This window comes from Rhea americana, unplaced genomic scaffold (genome assembly GCF_003343005.1).
Source record: "Rhea americana isolate MKP2758 unplaced genomic scaffold, rheAme1 scaffold_2, whole genome shotgun sequence".
Taxonomy (NCBI): Eukaryota; Metazoa; Chordata; class Aves; order Rheiformes; family Rheidae; genus Rhea; species Rhea americana.
Genome location: NW_028186149.1, coordinates 15,617,495 through 15,629,308, shown reverse-complemented (window position 1 = coordinate 15,629,308; position 11,814 = coordinate 15,617,495).

Sequence of the window (11,814 nt, the reverse complement as noted above, 5' to 3'; positions counted from 1 at the left end):
CGGCGGGCTCACCGCGGGCCGCACCGCAACCGGCGTCTTCAGCATCGCGCCTGAAGCGCCGCCTGCGCGAAGGGCCCCAGAGCAGTGGCGCTTACTACGGGAAATTATCAGCCCTTAACGACCCCCGCGCTCCTCTCCTGGCTCAAAAACGCAACCGCCGGAATTTCACAGACAAGCGAAAAATACGAACTGTTCTCTGCTGCCATCGGCGGCAGAGCGTGGCACCCCTCAAAACCTGGAGGACGTGCCCATGAGCAGGTGCCAAGGCAAGTGGCCAAAATCTCCAACTTGCCTTCCGCTAGATACCAATGTAGCAACTGCCGTAATGGGCTGCAGAGCCTGCTCATTCTGCCTATGCAGGCTGCTAACACCAGCGAATACATACTACAGGAGACTGCTTGGGAATATTATACCCTAAATTCTACTTAACGCACAMGGCTGGAAAAGGTGTTTATGTTGGCGGAAGAAAAATCCTGAGACATTTAAATATACGTACACAAACATGTATGTATAGTGTTTCACCGTCCAACAAAATTTTAGACAGTAGGTCTTTCATATGTATAAACACCCCTGTTGTCTAGAATATTTCAGTGGGAAAATGCTGATGTTATTTCTTGTGTCCTAGAAATCCACTCCTCCGTAACACTGTTCAACATATTATTATAGGTAATGCACCCTCCATAGAGAACTGATATATTGCTGATACTTGATATTTTTGAAATGTAATGCTGTGATTTTTGTCAGATYATTTTTCATTTTACATTTCTGAACTGTTAGATGGTATTTAAATATCAAATAGTAACAAAATCATGTTGACTAAATTAAGTCAACATTAATAGACTCTTTTTTCCAAAAAATGGTAGACTTTACCAAAGAGAAAATGTACTGCCATAGAATCCTAAAACTAACTGCTTCAACTTCCACTTTCTGTTAAAGATTCCTGATCTTTCACAGCAAGAATTTATAAATTCTCTTCCCTTAAACAACATAATGTTAAAGGTATTCATACACTTCTGTCAATGGGTTAAGCTTCAACAACTAAAAAAAATGACCACTTTTCTCTCCCTTGGAAGATGTCCCCCAAAGCAAGAACACTAAAGCTTTTGCCTGAACAGAAACTGATGTTTGGCTTACCTTGGTAGGCTGCTCTGCAAAATAAGGAAATTCAGGTGCTGATTCATGAGCCATTGAGCCATCCCTGCTGCAGGAATGGCAACCTGTAGGAGGTGGGTATGGCTGGTCACCAGCATCTGTAGCTGTTTCAAGCCATTCCGGCTTAATCCATTGTCGAACATAATCAACTGCCTGGTAAGTATTTGTGTAAACATCAGAACTACTGAAGTTTGGCTTCCATACTACTTGTGTCTTACCATTGACTGACTTTTTAACCRAATTTTGTTATCAAAATTCAATAAAACATGGTCAGCTGAGTAAGAATTTACCATTACTTAAAGGAAAGATCACATTTCTGTTTCCAGTCTTCTATTTCAGAAACAAATAGCTGCGTACATAAAGATAGCGAGATCATATAAACATTATTTCTTAGTGAAACTAGGATAAAAAAACTCATCTTTTAGTTGATGTCATTATTCTTCATATGATGGAAGATTTCAACATATTTTCTACTGTCTACTGTTTTTAGTGAAACAGCTGCTAAAACTTATTGGAGTTTTATCTAAGAACTGCACAGTGGGRTCATAAATCATTTTCAGATGACAGGAGCTAGAAACAACAATCTTTTCTTCAATATTTCTCCTTCCAAATAGCAGTCCTTACTTTTTGTTCACTGGCTTTTCAAACTTTCTTTAAAGATACTGCTTGCCTTCTTAAGTCGTAACAACAGTAACAACTACCTTACGTATAGACCAAGAGTAGATCTTTGGGATCACAGAGGATCTGTAATGATAGTGAGGGCTGGAATGGTCATTCTCAGGCCTGTGGGAATATAGCGAGAGGCAGGCTCAGGCAAGGGTTCTTCCCATTCACGGTTAAGAATTAAAGGCTCTGAACAACAAGCTCCGGCAGATTTAGCTGCAGTGTTTTAAGATGTTATTTCTCCCAGTTGCCTAAGGTCATATTTGTTCTAGTAGAGCACAACAATGAAAGTAGATAGGTTTGTAATGTGCCAGCTTGTGACCTGGAGTCTCTACCATAAAAATGTGATAGTGTCTTAAACTGAGTGGTAACTTTGCCAGAGACCATCTTCCACAACTCTAAACCTYGGAATAACACATCTCACCATTGTGCAGTTGCAGGGAAGCATCTAGGACCAGACAAATGAGACTTTCCCAAAAACTCTGCATCAGGCCTGCACAGCATACAGCTTACCAAACAATTCCTTTGGCGCAGCACGCCGTGTGGGTGACAGAAACTAGTTTGACCTGCCTCACTGCTCTCACCTTAACACGTCATTAGCATATTGTTGAGCATGCAGCAGATGATGACCAGAGGCAATGTTGCCTTTTAACAAGGCAGGAACACACACTGGGTTGAGCAGTGCTGAGTGCAGAGCTCAGAGATGGTGATATACTGAAGCTTCCTGGCTGGCAACTGCTCTTCATGTGAGCCTTTGGTAGGATAAAGAAGAGAAGAGAGTTTGCAGATAAGAAGGAACCGGCTATACGGATAGGAAGCTGCTGCAGTAAAAAGAGCGTCTACARACACACGTGGTTAGATACGGGTTGTCTTAGATTTGACTTCTTTTCCAAGCAGAAATATTTTCCAGGAGGATTCTGAGGACTGTCTGCATTTGTCTGGGATTGTTGGTACCTGGTAGCCTTGTCAGTTTGTACGCTACTGCCTATGTGAAACAGCCTCAACTTGGATGTCCTGTCCAGTAATCCTGAACAGGTCCGCAGAGCAAACACACTAAGCCTATGCTGCACGTGCAGAGCAATTCCGACATTACCAGGAAGCATCACATTTACTGTGCAAAACCAGGGGAGTACGGAGAGTACTCTTACAAAGCATTGCATAAACTTAATACAGTTATTCTCTGTATTTCCAGTTAGTCCAAGTGCTAAAAGTATTAGGCTTACTGTGCTTGCATTATGCAACCTGTGCACCTATTTCTGCATCAGAAATTTCAGAAACATAGTATCGAAAGGGTGAGATAAACAACCATCAGGGCAGTGTCACAGACAATTGGTTGCTACAGTTTGGAGTAGCTGGTTGGCTTTCACTACTCACACACCTTTTCCTTACTCCCATGCCATCTGATTTGCAGTCACCATCTTCCAGCTGCTGCAAACTRAAGTCACCATTAATAAATGGTAACTGCCAAGGAGCTCCCTAGTACCTAGTTCTGAGCCCAGCTACTGCAGAGAAGGCAAGTAAAGACAGTGGGGTTGTTTTGGCCAGGTGTACAGTAGAGATTTGGGAACAAGGTACAAAGAGTTATATTCCATGTTTATGGAGGGGCAATAGATACGCAGGACATGAGGGTATCACATTAGCATTTGCAGATAAGAGCATAATTCTGCTGGCTTCAGTCAAATCACCTCTATTTCACATTACTGTAAGAGAAAAAATAGGCTCTGCCATTCATCTGTGCTTTAATTACAAGGAAGCTGCTTCTTGGATGTACTTTCAGCTTCATACCTATTAGGCCCAGGACTTTTGTAAGTAAGGGACAAATCTGACTGTAAAAGGAACAAGTCTAAGTTGGGGTAGTAAGCAGAGGTAGTTCCACATTTCTAAGTTGAAATCTGCAGTAATCCATCTTCAGCTGAGTTGCACTCACCTTCTCCATATCCTTCTCCCTAGGTAATTGACTTTCTGTGTGGCACTTCAGGTATGGAAAATCAAATTTAGTGTCAGATGATTGCCTGTAWCTCCCACTAAAATCTGTGAGAGAGATGTGACCATCAATAAAAAACTGCATTTTCTAATGAAAATGAGTTTTTGTTATTTTGAAACCAGGCTTTCTCTGAGCTGAGCCAATCTCTCTCAAGAATTAGGCCTTCTGTCAAGATTACTGTACCAAAAGTGAGGCATATGTAAGAAAAAAAAGTACTTTTGGAGCATTTGAAAATTATTTCTGTTGTTGGTTTGAATTTAAACAGGACATAACTAATTTTTTTTGTCTGCATTTTCCAATTGAGTAGCAACAGAATCTTAATAAATGTTTAAAGCATAGCTTGATCAGTTTATGAAAGAAATTACATAACATCACATTGTGACACCAGCAGATTTAACTCAGTTACCTGAAAAGTGCTTAAACTTGTTTCCGTCTTGGGAAGTTCCTAGGTCTGCCTCTCAGCAGGAGATAATTCCCAGAAAATCAATTATACATATAAGCAGAAACATCACGGAGATGAAAGAACATATAAAAAAGCAAGCACAATTCTCCTTTCACAATACTGTGAATCATAAGCAACTCAACCAAAGCTGTCAGAGCTGGCTTTCTCACTCACTAGCATCTGAGTGAGAAAAGAACCAGCTCCATTCTCCAAAAATTGTTCAGGCCACCCATGAGGTCCAATGACATAACTGTAGAAGCTAATGCTACAGCATTTAATTCAGACATAATTCAGACAACACAAGACAGAAGAGACTGAAAAGAAAGGATCCGAATTTTGCGTTGGCCAAAAAAACTAAAAAAAAGTATCAGGGAAATGATGAATGGAAGAGGAAAGGAAAGAAAATGGGGGAAAAAAAGGAAAAAAAAAAAGGATTCCAGTTAAAAAAAAATCTTTCTCTCTCCCCACAAATTTTCTTGGAACAAAACTGGCTATATATGCATTTGTTTTAAACACTACATGTACCCAGTTAATAGTTGCTGAGCTGTATGTCCCCCTGAAAAAAAAGTGTAATCTTCATTTTCAAAATAGCAGACGTTTTTTGTGTTGATGCATATTGGATTATATCTACTCAGATTTCTACAGAATGTGAGTCTTACTTTCTCAGCATAGGTCATTATTTCATATCCTGTCACATTTTTATGTAGCATTGTACTAAACAATACCTTCATTTTCGTCTACTCTAGTTTACTTCTTCCAAACACACCTGCCCTTTTTCATCTTAGATCAGTTAGTTTAACTTTTCTAGCTCCTGTCATCTCCCCATTTGGAACAGCATTTCTGACAGTAGTACTTACTCCCAGTAACTGAAAAAAGGTTTGTTTCTGAAAAGCTGTCTGGGCACTAACCTTTTCCTCTCAGCCTCCCTTCTTCAGTTTTCTTCCAGTTTTACTGTCTTCTCTTCTCCATCTATCTCTCATCACACGCTGTCTCTTTCATCTAGTTACACCTTACCGGTGGCATTACCCTATTGGTATTATTGTCTTGATTATAACCATSCAGCAGCTATTGAGGACCTGTAAAATAGCACATTGAGTTTATCGTGCTGCATTACGAACCGCTACACTGACACACCATGATGGCATTATGACAAACCACCAAACTACATTAAGACAAATGTGTTGAATATGATCCACAGAATTATCAAAAATGCCATCCCTTCCCTCCCTCTCCCTCCTCCTCGGGTCATTCCATCTCCTCTTTTCCTTTTCCTGCTATATCCTCTACTTTCTAAGTATTTTCCTTTTCTGTAGCATTATTTTCTTCCTCCTCCCRGTCATCCTCGCCTGGCTTCCTTCATTGTCCACCTTACATTCCTCCACGCATCTTCTCTCCTCAGATGTGCCCACACAAAGCAATACATTGGATGTAGCAATGCAGCTCTGTTAAATGTATCATTTGCTCTTTAGTAAATAGTGCTGCTCTTGGGTGCATCTTTGGGATCACCATGCTGGTCTAGAAAGCACTCCATTCTCAGAGGCTTAAGCCAGAGAGCTCCGAGATTAACATGAGTTCTCAGTTCCCCAATCTGTGAGATGGAGCACACCAAAAACAGCAGAAGGAAGCTTGAAATAATCCGAGATTCTTTTCTTTGTATGCACATACTCCCTTTTGCGTTGTGATAGTCAAGGCTCTTAGCAACGAGGACACTGTAGAATAGTACTGACTAGAACCTGGTGTTGTCAGAACAGCAGAAAATAAAAGGCGATGGACTTTGTAATGGCATACAATTGAAAAGCATGAAACCGGTGCCAAGCAGTACTAAACCCAAATTATTTCCCAACTATTCAACATGCGAAGGTCAGAAAGCAATGCCTTTTCTAATATTCAGACTAATTAAAATCAGCCTAATATAATCAGAGAACAAAACACTGCTTGCTGATAATAGGTATTTTGTTTTACATGATAGTATCACATTTTCAGAAGCAGCACATCAGGTTAAAAGACAATGCACACTTGGGATAGTATCACTCATCTGTATGCTAAAAATAGCTTCTAAGCCTTGCTTAGATCAGTCTATATTTTGGCACATGCCTTAGCAGCTGCGCAGGATTTAACCATGTCTCTTTCAGAATGCATCACAGTGCAGCAAGAATGGCTTATTAATATATTCCAATGTCCGATATATTAACCTAAAAAGGTTAAGTAATTTCTTCAGAGAATAGTTTCCTCTGATTATCTCCGTCAATTTTCAAGATTAAAAAAAAAATTGTCCACTATTTTTGTGATTTTTTTTTTTAATCTCTGTTGATGTGTGAAAGTACTGAAGAAAGGACAGAAAATCACCTATCAGTACAGGGAAAACAATGAAACTGAGTGCACACTCACACTATTTAAGTTTAAATGTTGTTCAAATCCATAAAGAAAAAACCCGAAAAAGAAAACTAGGAATTGTTTTCCACAAAAATTTCTCAACTACAGTAATGAATAATATTTGTAATAACTATTTATATTTTTTCCAGAGAACAACATGATTTTTAAATTGATATCTCTTTTAAATACTAGAATCTTTTTCTCTTTTTTTKGGGTGGATATTAAAGCAGTATAATGCATTCTTTCAGAAGGAAGCATACTTCATACCTGAACTTTACTGGCTCTGGGGCCCCAAAATGTACCATGCACCTTTATTTTAGTGCTAATAATGTCTTATACCAAACAGACTGTTCTTACAGTGCTGCTTGTTAGTATTGTAGTTTGTTTAAAAAATTTGTATTGGAACTCTTCTAGCTTCTTACTTAAGAATTAAGTCTTCGCTTCTACTTACATGAACATGTCTAGTGATTTTCCCCAACTCTAACGCYTTGATCTGTACATTGTTTCATACATGTGCGTCTATGCAGCTTTAGCCATATGAAGGCAATCATGCTCTGTGCAGTAACTTGCATGCCTAAGACCTTGAACAGCAGTCCTGATAAGAAAGATGTAAGAGGAGAAGAAACAGTACTTTTAAATACACCACTGCTAAAACATAGAACTAAACGTTGCCTATAAGACAAGTGGGGCATTTTTTCGGTTTCCATTTACACTGTTCAGTACTGTATATATTTTTGCTAATGAACAACACTCCCTCTATTCACTTGCTGAAATACTTGTAAATAGTAGAAAAGAATTAAACATAAAACCAAAAGATAATTTAAAATAAAATAAGAAAAATGCAAAAATAATCTTAAAATGCATATCTAATATACACAAAAAAATGTAAGGTAGAAGAGTTTCAGCAATAAAAATATATCAGATTATGCAAACATTATAAATGGGTTTGAATCATCTCTTTGTGAAATACAACAAATATACTGTGACATTTTATACAATGTAATTCTCCTGCTATTTAATATGCACCAACATACATCATCTTGGTTTCTTTCCCGTGTTGCACATTTACTCTTATTTTCTTATATATATATATTCACATCTTGCTGTAATAGTTCTATAAGAATGGCTTAAAGAACCTGCTGTCAGCACACATTCATGTGATTTGATGAATTATGGATATTACACATCTGGAATTTCTCTCAAGATGTCCTCTTTTTCTAAATAGAGATTGTATTCTAGTGGAACTAAGAATTTCCCCACATATATGGGATTTTAAGATTCAAGATACCCTGGGCAACAGTCTCTACACATATGCAGACATAGGCAAGGCCAAGTTGTCCTTGCCCATTTATCCACATGCTGCGTTCTGCAGTGCACAGCAGCACAGTCTGGACTCCATGCGTATGCTCTCAGTGTCAAACTGGACATATCAGACTCACTGAATGCATTAGATTCACTAAGTAGCAAGTCCGTGATGTTCAAAATTCACTGGATTGGATGCTTCCATCTAGTCAATGAACAAATTCGTATTTGTCAGGTTTTCCTGGGCAGAAATATAGGAGGCCATGTGCTGRAGCAGGCAGCACTCTGCACCTCATATAATTATTCTTTCTTTCAAAAAATACAACTTTCAATAAATTTCCTTAAAATAGAGATTGCCTTTCATCTAATGGATAATGCCTTGCCCAAAGAATCCCTGCACGTTATAATAAAAATAATCTGAAAAAGAACAAAGCACTTCATCACCTCATGAACCACAGTGGAAGTTACAGGGATCACAGCTTCTCATGATCAGATTCTTAACTACCAAAATGCAGAACGAAGGTAATAAGTTCAGTCTAAAAACTCTTCAGTCTCCTTTTGAGCAAAATGTTTTTTATTTCTGTGGACAGTATCATTTAAAGGCGATTGATCTTACAATTTCTCAATAAGATGTAAAAATTGAGACTTRCAGTTTCTTGGTTTGACTGCTTCCTGCTTAAGAACTGTTTGTGTTTACAACTGTATTAGTTCTCAAACAAAAAGGTACAGTCAAAAAGGGAACATAGTTTGTCTTCAAAGCATCTAAAATAYGAAATCTTGTGCAAGAACCCTATTTGTAAATTATTTCTATTATTTGCTTTTGCTCAAGCATTARTAAATCAGAAGCTAGTATGAAATCTTATGTTTCCACATGCAAACTATTTTATTCCTTTCAGTAATGTACTAATCACATAAAATAATTAATATTGTAACTTAACTCTAAGCAGTTTTTATTATCACTACTTATTTTAAAAGAGGAGTCATCCAACTGTCTTGACACCTTAACAATGCATTAAATCCACAAAATCAGATGCAAGTGGTGTATAATTTCCTAGCATTCATTTTATTTGTAATGTAGGCAAGGACATTCTCTTCTTGTACTGTCAAGCATACAGACGGTGTTCCACATCATCTGTGGCTGATGAAAAAAATGTAAATGAAAGCTATTTATTTTTAAATTATACACGATCATAGAATTAAAGACTCTTAAAATGTAGACATGCAGAAGGGCAAGTCATTTTAGCTGCATCTGGACTCCTAACTGTGAGAGCTTCTTATTATCATAGCTTGCTACGTCAGCACCTTACATATTTTTAACAAGATAGATAAAGCAAAAGAAGGATTTTCAGATTTCAGAGTTTCAGTATTTTGTTTCAAAAGAATTATAAACATCACATAGATATTAAAATACTAAGATAACTTGGCTAGCCCTTGCAAAGTCTACAAGCAACTCAATTTATCTCCGTTGAGAGTCAGTGGAGTTATTACATTCAATTGACTTCCAGTGGGATTTGGAAAAATCCCCAGATCTACAGCCATATCTGGCAATAGCCCCAAAACAATAGTCAATAAATGGCATGTTTTTAAATACATTTGCATAGAGGAAAAGAAAGACACAGGCAAAAGGGAGGAAGAAAAGAGAAAATGAAAGATAGTATGAAGCAAAACTAGAGCACGTCACCTCTTCGCTTTTAATATAATCAGTTCTTTTTAACTCCAATATTTCACTAACTCAGCATTAGACCTTTACAAATCTAAGCAGCTCAGAAAGTTGTTCTCACTTTTACTCAAGAAGTTGTCTTTCTGTGGAAGCTGGGTAACAGTTCTGAAGCACTTTGTATCCTCATCAGGAAGAGATGGAGACTGCACAGAAGGGGTAAGAGGCCCTTTTCTCAAGCCTAAAAGATGGAAGGCCTGAGAAATGAAATCTAGAAAACACCTGTGATGCCAGCAGCGACCAACTACCAAACTTTCAGTCTACAAGAAGAGATACGTGCTGACAGAAGCTGATAAAAGTGCTCAGGCTCTCTCTCTGCGCGAGCAGCATCTGCAATGGCCAGTCCTCTCCTGGCAGCAGGAATCCAGGGAAGACTGTCTAAACAAATGCGCATTTCCCCATGTCCTCCTTGACAGATTCATGGAAGGATCAGGAAACCCCCAGTCTTGAAGAGATTTTTCTGAAGCAGCAAATCTGTAGAGAATCCTATACCCTCACCCCCAAGTAACCTGAAAATTTCATTTTACATTACAAACAAAWTTGAAAATTCATTTCCAAGGCAGTAAAACCAGATCCAAATCTATTTTCAGGAATACAAAAAAGGACCAATTTTTACAGGCCAAGTGGTTAGCAGATCCCAGTGACGTCCAGGATACTCAGTACTCCCATGATGTGAAACAATAGTCTCTCTCCTGGCTTATTGAACACATAAAAGAACATCGGCTTATATTATGTTACTGAGACTGTTCCCTAAATATGCTACTMCGTAATTAGTGCAAATTGCAATCTGTAACTTTGATGCTGTCTGCTACAAATGTTCCTGCTTCATAAAACCACATTCAAAATTCCTCCAAACTGTCACCAAACATGTCATCGAAGCAGAATGCACCAACTTTCTAGCCACACTGTCAGATGTAGTATGTTAAAGAAAGACTTGATAGTTATTTGGTTCACGTCTATTAGATTAGACTTTTCCATACAATTTGCTACGTTGATTCCAAGTTGATATGTGGTGTTTAGACTCAGATTAATTTCTAAAAACAATCTCCTCCTTCCTCCTCCATTTCCAGAGATATATATTGAGAAATTATCCTAACCCAAGAGCAGGAAATCCTTAAATGGTAGTAGGAAAGTATTTTATTTGTTGGTGTAGACTAACAACCACTTCGCTGTCTCTCATTTATGACAGAGTTAGATGGCAAAGCACACCACTGGTATTACAGTATAAAGAATGCCAAATGTGAATAGGAGAAAGAATTCAGTTTTAACAGACAACAAAAACTATTATTTGGGGCATATGGTTCCAGATTTTTGGTTATTTAGGAGAAGCAAAGTTTATGCATTTGCAAAAGCTGCATCATTATGTCTAAAGAAATACCAGAGACAGCTTAAATGCATATGAGAAGTACCATTATACCAGGAAGTACTACACTAATTGTAATGGTAACATAAATATTACAGATGTTATTGATTACAGATACAAATCAGGACTTCTAAGATTACATATCCATAATTGTAATGACAGCAACTTCTGTAAGTTTCTGACTCACAAGAAACAAAAACCGTACTTAGCCCAAAGTAATTGAAAGTAATTGCTGCTACAAGGGACAAATCTTTCYGCAGACTGGCTCCAACATGTCCTAATTCTGTCATCAAGTGAGATCAGCCAGTAGCTTCAGCTGCCTTCTCCACAATGGCCAACTCCAGTTGGTCCACAATGGCCTAGTCGCTTTCCTTATCAACTGCATAACTTTCACAYTTATGATGTTATTATTCTAGGTTCTTCCAGATGCAACTTGAATTTCTAATATTAAGAAAAATCTTCAGAAACCCGATCAGTTTATTCAGGTTTTCTCTGTTCAAAAACATAATATCACTGTTCTTTATACTTCCAGAAAGATCAGAAGCACAAAAATCTAGAGGATTCATTTTCTGCAGAATTCAAGTTCACTAATATAACATGTCTTGTTTTTCAAATCACTTCTCATACTTAATTCTTGTAAAAACTAAGAATATTTAAATACACTTAATACATGACTGAGGATGTGGTAAACTGTTTCACATTAAAATCTTCTGCAGTAAAACGTAAGAGGTTCCTGCCCATTTCCTCATCCAACTCCTCTTACATTTTGCTAGTTTACCCCYCAGCTGTGCTGATGCAATTGTTTATGGAGCTGCACT